At 34.9% G+C, this 15,795-nt stretch overlaps 1 protein-coding gene across 1 annotated transcript in view; it reads left to right on the forward strand.

Annotated features, from left to right (window-relative positions):
* Positions 1 to 1,994: 1,994 nt before the first annotated feature.
* The window catches only part of LOC144970757 (glycine receptor subunit alpha-2-like), a 162,416-nt gene continuing 148,615 nt past the window's right edge, over positions 1,995 to 15,795 (forward strand). Inside the window, exon 1 of the mRNA XM_078910750.1 lies at positions 1,995 to 2,540. The gene's annotated coding sequence lies outside the window, so the exon portion shown is untranslated. The remainder of the gene's footprint in view (positions 2,541 to 15,795) is intronic.

Here is a 15,795-nt window from a genome sequence, read left to right on the forward strand (position 1 = left end):
AAGTGCACACCGGTTGGGAGTGAACCTGGGACTGTGAAAAGAGGAAATCAGTGGAAATGAACCTGGGACTATGGAAGATGGATACCAGTGGGAAATGAAGCCGAACTATGGGAGTTGGGTACCAGACGAGAATGAAGCAATTACTTTTTTACGAAACCTGCCAAAACCCGCCGAAAAAACCATAGTCTCGGGTTCACTCCCCCACTGTTACTTTCTTCCATAACTTTGTCAGATATTGGCGGGTTTCGTAAAAAAGTAATTGCTTTTTTTTAAAAACGAAACCCAGTCCCAGGTTCACTCCCCAATGGTGTACACTTCCCTGAGTCCCAGGTTCACTCCCACTGCTGCCTACTTCCCATAACTTTGTCGGGTTTCGGCAGGTTTCGTAAAAAAAGAAACATCCATAAAAATACCACGTGTATTCAGTAAATAGATGTCCATTGTAGTCTAATATTCAGTATCTATTTAAATTATTATTATTATTATTATTATTATTATTATTATTATTATTATTATTATTATTATTATTATTATTATTATTATTATTATTATTATTATTATTATTATTATTATTATTATTATTATTATCATCATCATTATTATCATTATCATTATTATTATTATTATTATTATTATTATTATTATTATTATTATTATTATTATTATTATTTTTATTATTATTATTATTATTATTGTCATGTAAATTTCAATATAATACGGCAAGTAATTCTCGGAAGTACATCGCTCAATTAAAAATGAATTTATAATGAATCGGGTTTGTCTTAGATGACAAAACAAACAAACAAACATCAACAACAAGGAGAACAACAACAACAACAGAAAAAAGCAAGATTTTAAAAAGTAATAAACAATAGAAGAGCACAATAATGAAAAACAACAACGCGATGATAACACATAAAAGATATTCGTAATAAATCGATAAATGATTAAATTACTCCAACTACTTGATTAAAAAAAAAATCATAACCATAATCATAATAATGACGATGATGACGATTACAACAACAACGATAATAATAATAGTAAGTAATAATAATAATAATAATAATAATAATAATAATAATAATAATAATAATAATAATAATAATAATAATAAAAGAACAATAGTATATTATCAACATTAAAGTATATTTCAAGCAAATAAAATTATTAAAACAAAAGTTTTAAAAATATAAATAGACAGAAGGAATTTTTAAAAAATATTGGGAAAAAAAAAAAAAAAGTTACCCGTACAGGGATTTGAACTCTCGAACCTTAAGCTCAGAGTCAAACAGCTTATATCCACCATGCCATGGTGTCACTGAACTTTTAGAGACATTTAATCATGTCTATTCAGACATTAAAAAATGTATTTGACTGCCTCTCTTATTTTGATATTTTGAACTATGTTAATTGCACGATAGCAGAAATTTAAAAATTTCGATCAAAATATTTTTACAACTTTGAATCGGGCTGTCAGTTACTGCACGTGTTCAATCTGGAAGTAGGTCAGCAGTTCAACCGAGATTGTCGTACTTTTCACTCTCTCTATAAAAAAGAGTTCCTTATGGATACTGAATAGTGGCAAAGCACTATTCAGTATCTGATACTGAATAACCACTTCCAAAAGAGTATTCGTTTTAATGGCCGTGTTTAAAGTTTAAAGTTAAAGGTAAGACGGGGGGCTTCCTGTTGACAGCAATGTGCAAACATTGAATGTTGATTGATAGATAGGTAGAGTACAGCAGAAAATATGGATATATAGAGAGATGGATACATAGATAGATAGGTAGAGGGAGTGAGAGAGCGAGAGATAGATAGATAGATAGATAGATAGATAGATAGATAGATAGAGAGAGAGAGAGAGAGAGAGAGAGAGAGAGAGAGAGAGAGAGAGAGAGAGAGAGAGAGAGAGAGAGAGAGAGAGAGAGAGAGAGAGTCGAAGAATGCACGAACCAACGTGAGTACCATAGCACCACCCCCACCAGCCAGCCATATCATAGGAAAGCCGAGTGCGAGCGGTGGTATCACCAACACTAACAGGTCTTTTCCAGTTATTATGAGTCTTAATGACGATGCTGGCATTAAGTAGGGGTGGTGGTGATATTGGCCGGTGTAGATAGATTCTTACTGTTATCGGTATCTTCCCCTTCCCCCCTCCCCATCCTAACCCCAGCCACCCCTAACCCTGCACCCACCCGATACGTCGTTGTATATTGGTTGGGTCCGAAAATATTTCACCGCGTGGGTAATAGACCTAGTTCCATTGGTCGGTCATAATATTATTATTATTTCTCGAAAGAGGAAGTAACACAACTCGTAGTAAACATTGGAAATGTATCATCAATCGTATTTATCTTGATAAAGATAATTTTCAAATCAATGTTCAAACTGATGTCAACGTGAAAGTGAAATCCTAGTGAACCTTTTGAGACAAAGTTAAAAAGTTGTGAATGTAGATACCTAGTATTGTTTGTTTATCTATCTCATTTTTTAAAGTGTTCATTGGACTGCATTTCCCCCCTGTTTTCATTGCACAGGTAAGTGATTCATGTTTGAGGTCTTGCGTCTATTTTTTTAATTCCCGGTGTCAGTAGGGCAAGCTCTGTAGCACATTGAAAAAAAAATATTTAAAATTTTGGCCGGAAAATTCGTCCTTAAAATATCGATCGATTAAAATGACTCTCATCTTGGCAAAACCTCTCAAACCTGGGACTTTCTAGGAATCGCGAATTTTTGACAAGTTTAAGTTTATTTTAAATGATCGTCTTTTGAAGGACGAGTTTTCTGGCTAAATTCTAAATACGCGTGTATTCAGAGTAGGGATGTTTTACTTGCATTTTTTTTTCTTCTTTTCCCCGGTTCCAAAATACTCGGGAGTGTGTATATGACAGTCCTTCGGAGACTAATAGTGAATACAATCATACGATGGCATAACTATTTTAGTAGCAGGATGTATATGCAGAGTATAATAATTACGCGAGGATGGTCTTTATTGACGGCCAGCATATATATTTAGACTATAGAAAAAGATACGATCACTCTGAATCCAGAAGATCCTTTACACAAGTTCTGTATTCAGTCGTAGTTTTACATTTCCAATCAGAAAGGAATCTGATTTTTTGACATAGATATTTTGATCCCTATTCTGTTCACCATGACTTAATAGTCAAATTTCTTGATCCAATTTATTCCGACATAATACAGTGGGTCACGAATGAAAAAGAAACATATTCTAAAAACTTGAGCATTTATATAGCGCAATTATGTTCCCTGTTGTATTAACTTGTAAAGATGTCTGTTTGCATTGTGAAGTAAATTTGTTTTGAGGATCATATTATTATAGAATCCACACATTTCTATTTATGTTTATTATATTTGTTCGAGCAATGTATACCGCTTAAGATGTTCCATTTTATGGACAATAAAGATTTATTACTATGTCCACTCTAAAAGCTTTGCCCTAGCCAACAGCAAGGCTTAAAATGTAGGACGAGACATGACTCCTCTTAGGCGATATCACAAATTTTTCTCCAAATGAGACAACGGTTTAAAGGTACTCATTTTTCACATGAGTACTGTGACACAATGTAAGTAATAAGCTATTTCCAAGGACTGAGCTATGCGCAGGTTAAAGTGAGACTCGAATTCAGAACCTTCCGAATCGAAGGAGAGTGTCATACCACTAGACAAATTAGCCGCATATATTCTATTATTTAACTCCCTCCTTACTGACCATTTTCCGAATTTTCCTCAAAACATCGTTATCACATAACATAATATAGAATTGTAAAACTCAAAGGGAATAAGAACATGCTATATATTTTGTTTAGTACTTATAACTATAACAACAATATTCTTCAAATTGTGTCATGTACAAAAGAAATCTGAATGAGAAAAATGTTGGTTGTATCGTAACGAATCTATGGTTGGTAAGGAGAGGGTTAATAAAATTATTTAATTATCTTATTTTGTGCTAAGGTCCAATAAAACAGTTACTGACTTTGCGATCTTCGGAATTTCTAAAAGCAGTCCATTAGAACGGTAATTGTGGAGGTAAAGAATTATTATGGTGATCCCTGCCGAAAGGTAAATAAATAGAAATACAGTTGGAAAGAGATTTCACTCGAAGGTAAAATAGCTTAAAATAGACTCAAGACGTCGTGAACGTGAGAATAATTGCAATGGAAATTCAGTCAGACTTTTACGTTCAGTAAACTTTCTCTGATTGATTTAAACTCGTCACTTAAAACCAAAAAACAAAACAAAACAACAAACCTCCCCCCCCCCAAAAAAAAAAAAACAAAACAAAAAACAAAACAAACAAACAAACAAAAAAAAAACCTCAAAGAGTCCCCACAAAATTTGAGCTTTTATACAGGGCAATATCCACTAAACGTGCTCAACGCGCTTTACAAGGGATACCTAGCCAACAGCAACACTTAACATGTACTACGGCGAGACATGACTCCTGTTAGGCGAAATTACATTTTTTCCCCGACAGAGACAACCCTGTTAACGGCCAGATACTAATTTTACATCTGAGTAAAGTTAGAGAATGTGAGTAAAGAGGCTTTTTCAAGGACTCAACTATTTGCCGCTAAGAGCCGAACTCAAACTCATGACTTTCTGATCCGAGGGCGAGTATCATACCACAAGACCACATAGCTGCGAATGCCTCAAGCACTTTAAACCTTAGAATATACAGTAACCTTTTGTGGAAGGGTTTTATTCAAACCAGAAAAACCCCATTAAGCTGTTTGAATATCTTTATTCAATCTAGTCTATGTTTAAATATCTAGCATTTATATAGTTGGGCCATATCGATAGGTGGAACGAAATTGAGGTCACTCAGCTCTTTGTTATTAATATTGTTTTTAAACAGCCATTTTGACGATAAGTTGTCACTAGATTATATCAATCAGACTATAAACGTATAAGGTTACACACAGATTGTGTGTCAGTACGTAATATCCGGCTGGTGGATGTAGTGAGAATTTTACCTAAACGCATAGCATAATTATATTTCCAAATCTCTTGATCATATTATGTTCATTTCATCTCTGACGAACTGAAGAAATCGAACGCAGGTTCAATATGACCTGCGGACGGGAAAGATCAAAGTAAATTACCGACTAGACTTGTCTTATGCCTGGAATAATAAATGATAGAATTAAGAAGAAGAAAAATCGAGAAAATAAAATTTGAGGTTGAGTTTTTATTTCGAGCAATAATCACTTAATGCAACGTGCTCAAAGAGTTTAACAAGGCAAATTAAAAGTAAACAACAACAACAAAAAATCTCACGAAAAGCTACCTCTTCTAATGAAAAGCAAAACCAAAAACAAAACCCAGAAAATGATAATACAAACTACAATTTTTCGACAAGTTATGAATGAACCGTAATAGAAGAGTGTTAAACGAAGATAAAATAGTAATTTTTGTTAATTATGGACCCAAAATAATACGGATCATCAAATTAATAAAAAGACACGGGTGTTTCTGTTTTACGAAACCCACAGAAACCCGACAAAGTTACGGGAAGTAGGCAGCTGTGAAAAGTGAACCTGGAACACAGGGAAGTGTACACCAGTGGGGAGTGAGCCTGGGACTATGGGTTTCGGCCCGGGGGGGGGGGTGTATTATTAGTAAAGAAAAGAAAAAGAAAATAAGCATTTGAAGCTGCTTCCAGGAAGAAAAAAAAACAAATAATTGATAGACATTGTGTCTTTAGCAAACTTTGTCTTTTTCTCCCTCCTTCCTTCACAAAATGTTTCTGCCTGTCGCCTCTGAGTTGCTCTGAAAAGACCCATAAATACACGCTTACACATAAAAGATACATCTGCGTCAGTCCTGCCTATATTAATTATATTTTGGACGCCAACAATTATCTCTCAAAAATAATTTTTAGATCAAACAATGTCAAAAACAATCTTTGTTATGCATAGAATATAACAGTCATAAAAAAGTGTATAGGAAGCAGTGCCTGCGAAGCAAAAGAGAAATACAAGGAAAAAAAACCCTTTCCCCCTAAAAAAAAACAACAAAAAAAAAAAAAAAAAACAGACAAAACAAAAAACAAAAAACAAAAACAAACAAACTAAAAAATATATACTGCCCTCACTGGGGACAAAATATGCAAAACTGGTGAAATTTTATTCTCCTCCCTTACTCCCTCCCCCCATTCCCGCTTCCCCAGTTCCTTCATTACTTTCCAACACACATTACTTGGGTTTTCTTGAAAAATAAACACTGTAAAATCTGAATAAGTTGTGGTGAGAATTGATATTTTAATTCTTTTTTTTTTTTCGGTTTGAGATAAGATTTGTTACATTTTGATTAGACAGAAACCGGGCATTAAAACCACCTGACACAAATTTAGGTTATGATGACAGATCAAAAATATATTGGTGCTTAGGTAAAATACTCACAACACCCACCAGCCGCATATAACGTACCAATACACAAAACTATGTGTAACTTTAAGCGGTTATAGTTTTATTGATAGAATTTCTTGAGAACTAATCACCGAAGAAATGGCTGTCTAAAACAATAACAAAGAGCTGAGTAACGTCATCTTCGTTCCTTTCTATACAACAGTTGCATCAGAAGTTGTGAATTAGGTCTTTGTTAAATATGGTCATTCTCACAGATTCCATCACGGTATTCAAACTCTCTTTTCCCCACTCACGACAGATTTCTAAGTCTCCTTTATTGCCAATCCTTTACCAGATTTGTGACAACTTTTTTTTACTCAATGACCACTTGATTCAAAGAATTCATTTTATCTTTATATGCCATTTCAGTCAAGGGATTCTCTGATTTACAATCCATTATAATATAAAAGGCCAGCTATTGTGGTGGTAGCCGGCCGTTTTCCTTAGGAAAATTTCTTGCTGGAACTAAGATATGTTTGTGTTTTTAATGTCGCACCTATAAAACCTGTAAAAATATGTTACAGTGAATGACCTAATCAGCATGATGGTGAAAAGATTTGAACAGAGATATTGCCAAGTTTAGTTAGAAAGTCAATTTCTATCAAAAAATGAGTTCTTTTGTACGTCTTCAGGAAATATCAAAGCTTAATTTCACTTCTAAATAATTTTTTTCAGTTAGTCAAGCTGAAAAAGTATGAAATTTGAGAAACGTTGCTGAATACCTTTCCCATACCTTTGCCCATGAAAAATCACCCGATTTATTTCAAATAAAGATTAAAATGCTCTGGGGAGCATATTCTTTCAGAAAATGCAAATCCAAAATGTTCACCTTCCGAATGATTATGTCATGCACTGACACATATACGTTACTATTAGGATCCTAGATAAAGTGCCATACAATATGATAACAACTTTTGCTCTAAAAAATGCAGGTATTTCTTAAAGTTCATGTTTGTATTGAGGAAATATATCATGATTTTATGTTCTTAGTAATTAAAATCGAAAAGATAATTTTTCTTTAAAAACGTCTCTAGACCTAGTTGAAACATTACCAAGTTTGTTTCGACATTAACAGCGTCATTACAATTGTTTGGTTTGGATGGAATTTGAGAGGAATGTTATTTTTCTCACTAAACACAAAGATCCATTGCCTCGTGTTTATGAATCTTGTATGACAACAATTTTCAATAGGTTTTCCGTATTTATTTTACGACTAGAATGCTCTCTTACAGGTTATGAAGAAAAAGAAACAAAATAAATCAAAACAAAACGGAGTAAAATAATTCAGACATTTGAAACAAAACTTGAGCTTTTTCATAGCGCAATAACCACCAAATGTATTTTGGGGTTTACTGTGAATTCCAGGTAAACAGCAACACTTAAATGAAGGACGAGACATGTCGCCGATTGGTGGTAAATTTTGAAGTAAATTACTTACAAGTTTTGCCTGCCATAGTATAGTGATCGTATCAGCACTCAAGAAATCAAATGTAACACTTAAAGATTGTAGCACGATAGAGATAATTTAATGAGAACTAATCACCCAATATGTAGTCAAAATGAACCGGGAAAATCTGATTAATGTACACTTTATTGATTCTACAAGGCGATGTTCTTTTTTCGACAGAGACAACGCTGTTATTGGAAAAGTAGTTATTTTACATCTGAGTATCGCGAGAAAATGGGAGCAAAGATTCTCCGCCAAGGACCCAACTTTTCGTCACCCACAACTTGAATCGTATCAGGGTGCATATCCCACAAATCCAGATCTGCCATTCCCTGAAAAAATACGTATTAAAAAGTTTTGCCAGAAAACTCGTCCTTCAAATATCGATCAATGTAAATGACATCTTTTCGTCAATCGTCCTTTATATTTTTCCTGAATAGATGTAAAAAATGCGTTTATGTCTTTGTTGCTATTATTTAAGTGTCTATTCATGAAATATGACCATAAAGTCACCATCAGACGTCTAAAACTTGAAAAAAGAGGTGCTTTTTAAATTGCACTCGCTGTAGAACGTTTTATTACATATTTTCGTTGGGTATTATTATCTGGTGTGGTATTATTATGTCGTGGAAAACAAGACATCAAAATAGTTTCACTTAATGCCAAGATGTCCTGACTAGGTGTACTTTTGATTTGATTTTGTAGCTGAAGAAACAGACTGTAATTTCACAATTCAGTCACATCCATTCAATCTGTTTAATATTCAAATGCTGTTCTGTTTTTAAACAAAACACCAACAATACATTTTTATTTCGAAAAGATTCAAACAGACACATACTCTGGTATTAAATCAAGATACCAAATTGGGTATCTGTTGTGTTTATTGTTTAATTGAAATGCTACAAACGGAAAGTTTGTTTTCTATTGTATAAAAATAGTGCACCAAATAGGATATTATACTAGTCTTCCATCTCATTGCATTTATTAAACGAGTTATTTTTATCGTGCCCTAATAACACAACGAGCTTGCGAGTATGTGTTGTTGCACGATAAAAAAATAACGAGTTTAATAAATACAAAAAAAAAAAAATATGAAAGAATACGTTTATTCCACCCCTACAAGTAAGATTATTAGATATTTTGTAACCGAATTGTATGTTATTAGTACTTCTATTCACCATAATTTGTATCTTTCTCCCTCTGCTTGAATGGCAATTTGATCCAAAACTAAACACATTGGATTTGTATTCACGGGCATCAACAGATTATTTATAATTGCCAATCAGCTATCTTATATCAAACCAATAAAATGTGCGAAAATATACTGCAATCGTTGAATACAATTTTTCAAAGCATTATTCAACGATTACGTATTTACTAAGAAATAATGGGGTTTTCCAATGAGAAGGGTGGAATAAATCCCATGTTTAAATGCTTCGTCACGACAAAGTGACATATTATGTTGGGTCAGAGACATCGAAGGTTAATTAAACCCTGACTGTTTTTAAAGCTCATCTGTTTCAGTAAGGTTTTCTAACAAAAACAATATTGGGTAATGTAAATGTTGCGACTCGAAGCTCGAAGAAATTAATAACAATGTGAAATTGAATGTAAGCTTCAATTTGATAAACGAAAACAGACAATAATGGCTCTGAAGGACTAATTATGGTATTATGCCAGGGAAAACAAGACACCAGAATAGTTACAAGATGTCCTGACTACGTTTGATTTCATTTCGTAGCTCAAGTAACAGCCTGTAATTTCACAATCCATTCAATCTGTTTAATATTCAGATGTTGTTCTGTTTTCAAACACAAAAATACAATCTTAACACATTATTATTTATTACAAAATCAAGTAAACTTGAGCATCTGTTAAAACACAACTGCAAGATTCTATCGCTTTTTTTCGAAAAATAGATACGAAAAAGAAATCGTGGTATCCATTGTGAATTATTTTTTAAAATCGTTTCAAACTTGTTCAATTTTTTTTTCAAATGTCGTACTTTGGAGACTAACTTTCGAATCCAAGACAGTAACAATGACCTGCATTCCATTGGATAAGACCGACGTGTACATAATTGTAGGTCTGACATCCAAACGCACTTATGGGCCTAATTTAAAATTGTTGTAATGGACAATATTTCGCGTCATTTCTTTTGAGATTTCCATTCAAATAATGAGTTTTAAGGATTTTGATTATCAGACCTGCAAATAAGCGCACGTCGGATAAGAATGATAATCCCGGGAAAGAAGTGCTTCTTCCCACATCCTGAATAATCAGTTTTTCCCCAAATCATACTGCTTTGAAGTCTCATTGTATGACACACAAACTTGAGTTTATATAAAGAGCAATAGCCACTTATTGTGCTCAAAGCGCTTTACAAAGGATCCCTGACTAACAGCAACATATAGAACGAAGCATGACGCCTTATGGCGATATTACGTTTTTTCCCGTCAGAGACAACGCTATTAACGGACAGGTACTCATTTTACACCTAAGTACGGTGAGAGAATGTGAGTAAAGTTCATGCTTTTTCCAAGAACTCAACTATGCACCGATCGAGGCTCGAACCCAGGACCTTCCGATCCGAAAGCGAGTGTCATGCTACGAGTACAAGACCAAATAGTCGCAAATAGCCCACTCGGCTCTTGACTGTAAGGTAATTATTTGTATTCCGAATATCAAACCAATATCAAACCGTAAAATAGGCTCTTCATTCACATTTTCTCATCATACTCAGGTAAAAGAAGAGTACCTGGCCGATAACAACTTTATGTCTGTCGAAAAGATTGTAGTAGCGCCTTACATACGTTATGCTTCGTCCTATATATTCAGTGCCACTGTTAGTTTGGGACTCCGTGTAAAAAGTTTTGAGCTTATTTCGTAGCTACTGCACATGCGTTTTGCGCACATGTGCGTAAGTTGCTTTACACTAGACCTAGTGTTCAGTCGCTTCATTTGAGTTTTAAGAGACAAAATCGGACAACTGTTTTATCACAAAAATGACCAATATCTTTAATATATGCGATCCAAATTTCATCAACATTCATGCATAATCCTAGAAGTAACGACGATACTAATAACGCAAGTTGGGTTTCTTTGCTTCAGAAAAAGAGGAAAAATTCGACACAAAAAAAAGTCTGTAATTCGTATGTCCACGGCGATTTCCAATCATTGCTCAGACAAGTCTCCCCAAATAAGGGGTTGAAGTCATTTTGGTGTGATGTATTCTACTCTGATTCAACAATGTTCCAAAGCACGTAAGCATTCATTGCTTGGTACTGTTGTTGCCTTGTATGTCTTTTGAGGAGATCTCAGAGATGCTCAATAAGATTAACGTCTCGATTTACAGCTGGCCAGTCGAAAACTAAGGTCTTATTCTCAATTAGTTGGAAGTTTCACAGATGCCTTCTCGCTCTGAGTCCAGCAGTTGCAAGTCTTCCTGACACTGTCCATCTCGAAATATTGTTATCCACAGTAATATCAGAGGCATAAGAGAAGGGTTGGGTGTTTGTCGAGTTTATGTAGGATCATCATTGGCCATTATTACTCTGGTTTGACCAGTCCACCATTGATCCCTCGCGTTGCTCGTTCATTGTTGAACTTTGCGATAATAGAATAGTAGGTAGTTCTAACATTAAAAAGCTGTGCAACCTCAGCTACTGGCCGTTTAGCATGAATATGGCCAAGTAGACGGGCTCACTTCGATGCTCATTTTCGGCAGGTTTTTAAAAGTCAGAGAGTTGAAATCAAAGTAATTACAAAATGATTTTTCACAGAAAAATAATTTTTGTTGAAAACGGCAGATAACGTGTAAACAGTAGCAGACAACATAACAATGTTCAATCAGGGCACGTTGGTGCAAACGGGTTCTGTTTCAGTAACATTCTTTATGATTCCTTTTTTGCGTCATTTCCGAAGTCGAAATATCAGATTGTCTTACAAAGCATGCGAGTTAATATATGCTCTTAAGGGTGATACAACCATTTTGAGTCTAACATATAGGTGAACAATAGTAATTTAGCGTGTAAAAATGTTAAGTTACTTTTACACATGTGCATGACGTTTTGATTTTTTGTTGTTTGTTATTTTAGAGGCAAAAAGTCCTCGACCACATCCAAGATCGATTCCAGCCCCATTTCTAGTCAGACAAGTTCTCTACATGATCTGCCTTTGTCTAAAAAAAATGTATTTCTAAAATGTTGACGTCTTTCAAATATCGATCGATTAAAATAAGCCTAATCTGGTCAATATTTCTCAAACCTGAGACTTCCATGAAGATTTCCTTGATATCCCAGGTTTGAGAGCTTTTGCCATGATGAGCGTCATTTTAAACGATCGATATTTATAGGACGAATTTTCTAGACAAAATCTTAAAAAAATGTGATTTTTATTTTAGAGTATCAACGGCAGTATTGAACTATTTGAACGCCCGATTGCATCATTTAAACTTAAAATTCGATTACAATCACATTGTTCATTTTGGCAATTAACCAGGGATGAGATCACATTCTTTAAAGGTTATGTAAATCTAGGCTGTTTTGATTTTCAAGTCTCTCGTATCACTGATGCAAAGTTTTTCTACTTAACTAGTCCCAGGTATGAGAGTTTTTGTTAAGCTGAGGGATCATCTAAACAACAGAAAACAACAATAACAAGAACAAAAAATTTAGCTTTTATACAGAGAAATCTCCACTAAAGCTCTTTACAAAGGATCCTTGATCCAATAGCAATACGTAACATGAAGAACGAGACATGAGGCCTGTTAGGCGATAATAGATTTTTTTAATGAGAGAGAGTGAGACAATGCTGTTAAAACGGCCATGTACTCATTTTACACATAAGTACGATGAGAGAATTTGAGTATAGAGCCTATTCCAAGGACTCAGCTATGCGCCGGGCGAGAGTCAAACCCAGGACCTTCCGATCCGATAGCGAGTGTCATATCACAAGACCAAATAGCCGATAAATATTCGAAGAACGTGATTTGTGGCCAATTTTCTTTTTTAAATGTGTTGTTTTTTTTTCCAGAGTACTGCTGCAATCTGATGTTGAAATGAGAATCTGGAGTGTTTTTGCTTTTATCAATTAAATTTTGTTTACTTAACCTTTGAAATTTTTTTTTCTCCAGCTTTTCGATCTCTTGCACCAATATTTGCAGTGTATTCATCACACGACTTGAAGTGTAACGTTAACGAACTATGAATAAATACACCAGAATGAATCGTCAATCACGTTTATTATATCAGAATGTATATTTTTATTATTATTGATTCTTGCCATTAACACATCAAAACATCAACCGTAGAAAGTTTGTTACATTGCTCATCTAATATAACGTGAATATGATATGATTCAGAAAAAATGTGGAGCGGCCACTTGTATCAATAATGATAAGAAAAATAGGGTATGAAGAAGTGCCAATGAAAACAGAGAATAAAAAGTCACGGGGTCAGTGCCAAACTCAGGATCCGATTGACACGATACTCTCCACCTGGTTGACAGAGAGAGAGAGAGAGAGAGAGAGAGAGAGAGAGAGAGAGAGAGAAAGAGAGCGAGATAGATAGATAGAGAGAGAGAGAAAGAAAGAGAGATAGATAGATAGATAGATAGATAGAGAGAGAGAGAGAGAGAAAGAAAGAGAGATAGAAGAAGAAGAGAGAGATAGATAGATAGATAGATAGAGAGAGAGAGAGAGAGAGAGAGAGAGAGAGAAAGAGAGAGAAAACAGCGAGCGGTCGCTCGCTCTCAGCTAGGCGGAGGGTGCTGTGTCAATTAAATTCCGAGTTTGTCACTGAACCCGCGACGTTTTTATTCTGGGTTTTCATCTGGCACTTCAACGTGACGTCACACCAACCTATCATCCGGTTCAAAACTCCTTGGAATTGTTTAACCAAGAATAGGTTACATATTGAATTATAATGTGGCAGAATTATTTTAGTAGGAGAATGATCTACCCAAAGGGTAGCCAGCAGTTGCTACTGACCGTTTAACGCTATAGAAAACCGGATAAACTCCGGCTCCATTCGCTATAAGGCTTTGAAGAAGGACTACGACTTGATATAAACAATGAGACATAGTGTAAAACTTAGTATAGAACCGAATTCCGCATAAGCAGGGTTAATGAAATACCGGACAGACCCTTACAATAACGAATACATTTTCGGATTTGAGAGGGGAGGGGGGGGGGGGGGGGCATCCATTACAAAACGTCTTGGATGGGTAAACAAAGACTGTTCTACCGATTCTCGTTTTTATCGACCGTGTCAAATCGTTGTTGTACTCGTCAAACATTTTGGTTTTGACTGGCTCGAATGGTTTATGTGAGGTTTGTTGTTGAGTGGATGGGTTGGGTTATATTATTGTATTATTGTTGTTCTGGTGGTCATCAATGAGTGCTCTAGATTCCTCCTCAAATTTATGTCTCTTCTCATGGTGAACAGATACCTATAAAAAACCATTCTTCATTGTGTATCGTTTAGTCAATGTGTTTACCCGTTAATTGCCTAATCTGGAAAGAAATGTATGGAATAATTTGGCCAGAAAACTCGTCCTTCAAATATCAATCGATTTGAATGACTCTCTTCTTGCCAAAAATTATTTCAAACTTGGAATTTAGCGAGGTCTTTTATTAAGAACAAGATTTGAGAGATTCTGCCAATATGAGAGTCATTTGAGCCGATCGATATTTGAAGGACGAGTTTTCTGGCCAAATTTTTGAATGCATGTCTTTCCAGAGTTCGAAAGTTAAACGGGTCAGATGAGTATGGAATTTGAAAGGAGTAAGATTAGGAAAACAATAATGGGGAATAGAGTAAAATACTAAGTAAAAGAGTGAAAGAGTAAAAGACTTGGAGATTCGAGTTTGGAATTGTGTTATACTCTGATCCAGGTGAGGGAGGCTGTGGCAATGATGATGATGATGATGATGAAGATGATGATAATGATGAAGAAGAAGAAGAAGAAGAAGAAGAAGAAGAAGAAGAAGAAGAAGAAGAAGAAGAAGAAGAAGAAGAAGAAGAAGAAGAAGAAGAAGAAGAAGAAGAAGAAGAAGAAGAAGAAGAAGAAGAAGAAGAAGAAGAAGAAGAAGAAGAAGAAGAAGAAGAAGAAGAAGAAGAAGAAGAAGAAGAAGAAGAAGAAGAAGAAGAAGAAGATTATGGCAACGCTGATGAGAGTGTGATGACATATTGAACCAGGCTACTGATCGAGTAATTTTCCAATCGAGCTATTAGGCTATTATGTCCTATAAAATAAAATCTTCCTTAAATGCCCAATTGATTTTGAACTGCTACAGATCGATCGACAGTGGCGCTAAGAAGTAAAACTAACTGAATCGTTAGTCAGATTCGTTATATTTATTCGTACTTATAAGTCTTAGTCATGCTTAGAAAGCTGTATATCAACTATCGCAGAAGTGGCAAAATAGGCCAGTACGATAGAATGATACTGCAAGAAATATTTAGAGAGACACAAGACCGGATTTCATCTTTCTAGCTGTATAAAAAACATTGCCAGTAAATGCTGTTGGTATATCATGTCAAATTTTCTTGTATTTATTTAGGGCAACCAGGCCCATAATTTAATTTGTTACATTGGACTGATATCTATAGCAGTTGCTTGTCATATTCTTAACATGTAAAATGAGTACCTGGCCATTAACAGCGGTGTCTCTGTCGAAAAAAAAAAAAATGTAATATCGCCTAACAGGCGTAATGTCCTGTCCTAAATTATGTTAAGTGTTGATGTTGGCCAGGGATCCCTTGTAAAGCGCATTGAGCAAGTTAAGTGGATATTGCCCTGTATAAAAGCTCAATTTAATTTAAAATTAAATTAAATTTAACATGACGTTGGGTAATCGCAAATTACTTTCGGACATATCTAATATTAAACCCAAAAACCCAGTCAGTA

The sequence above is a fragment of the Berghia stephanieae genome, chromosome 4 (assembly GCF_034508935.2).
Source record: "Berghia stephanieae isolate SIO BIC M18660-M18661 chromosome 4, UCSD_Bste_1.3, whole genome shotgun sequence".
Taxonomy (NCBI): domain Eukaryota; kingdom Metazoa; phylum Mollusca; class Gastropoda; order Nudibranchia; family Aeolidiidae; genus Berghia; species Berghia stephanieae.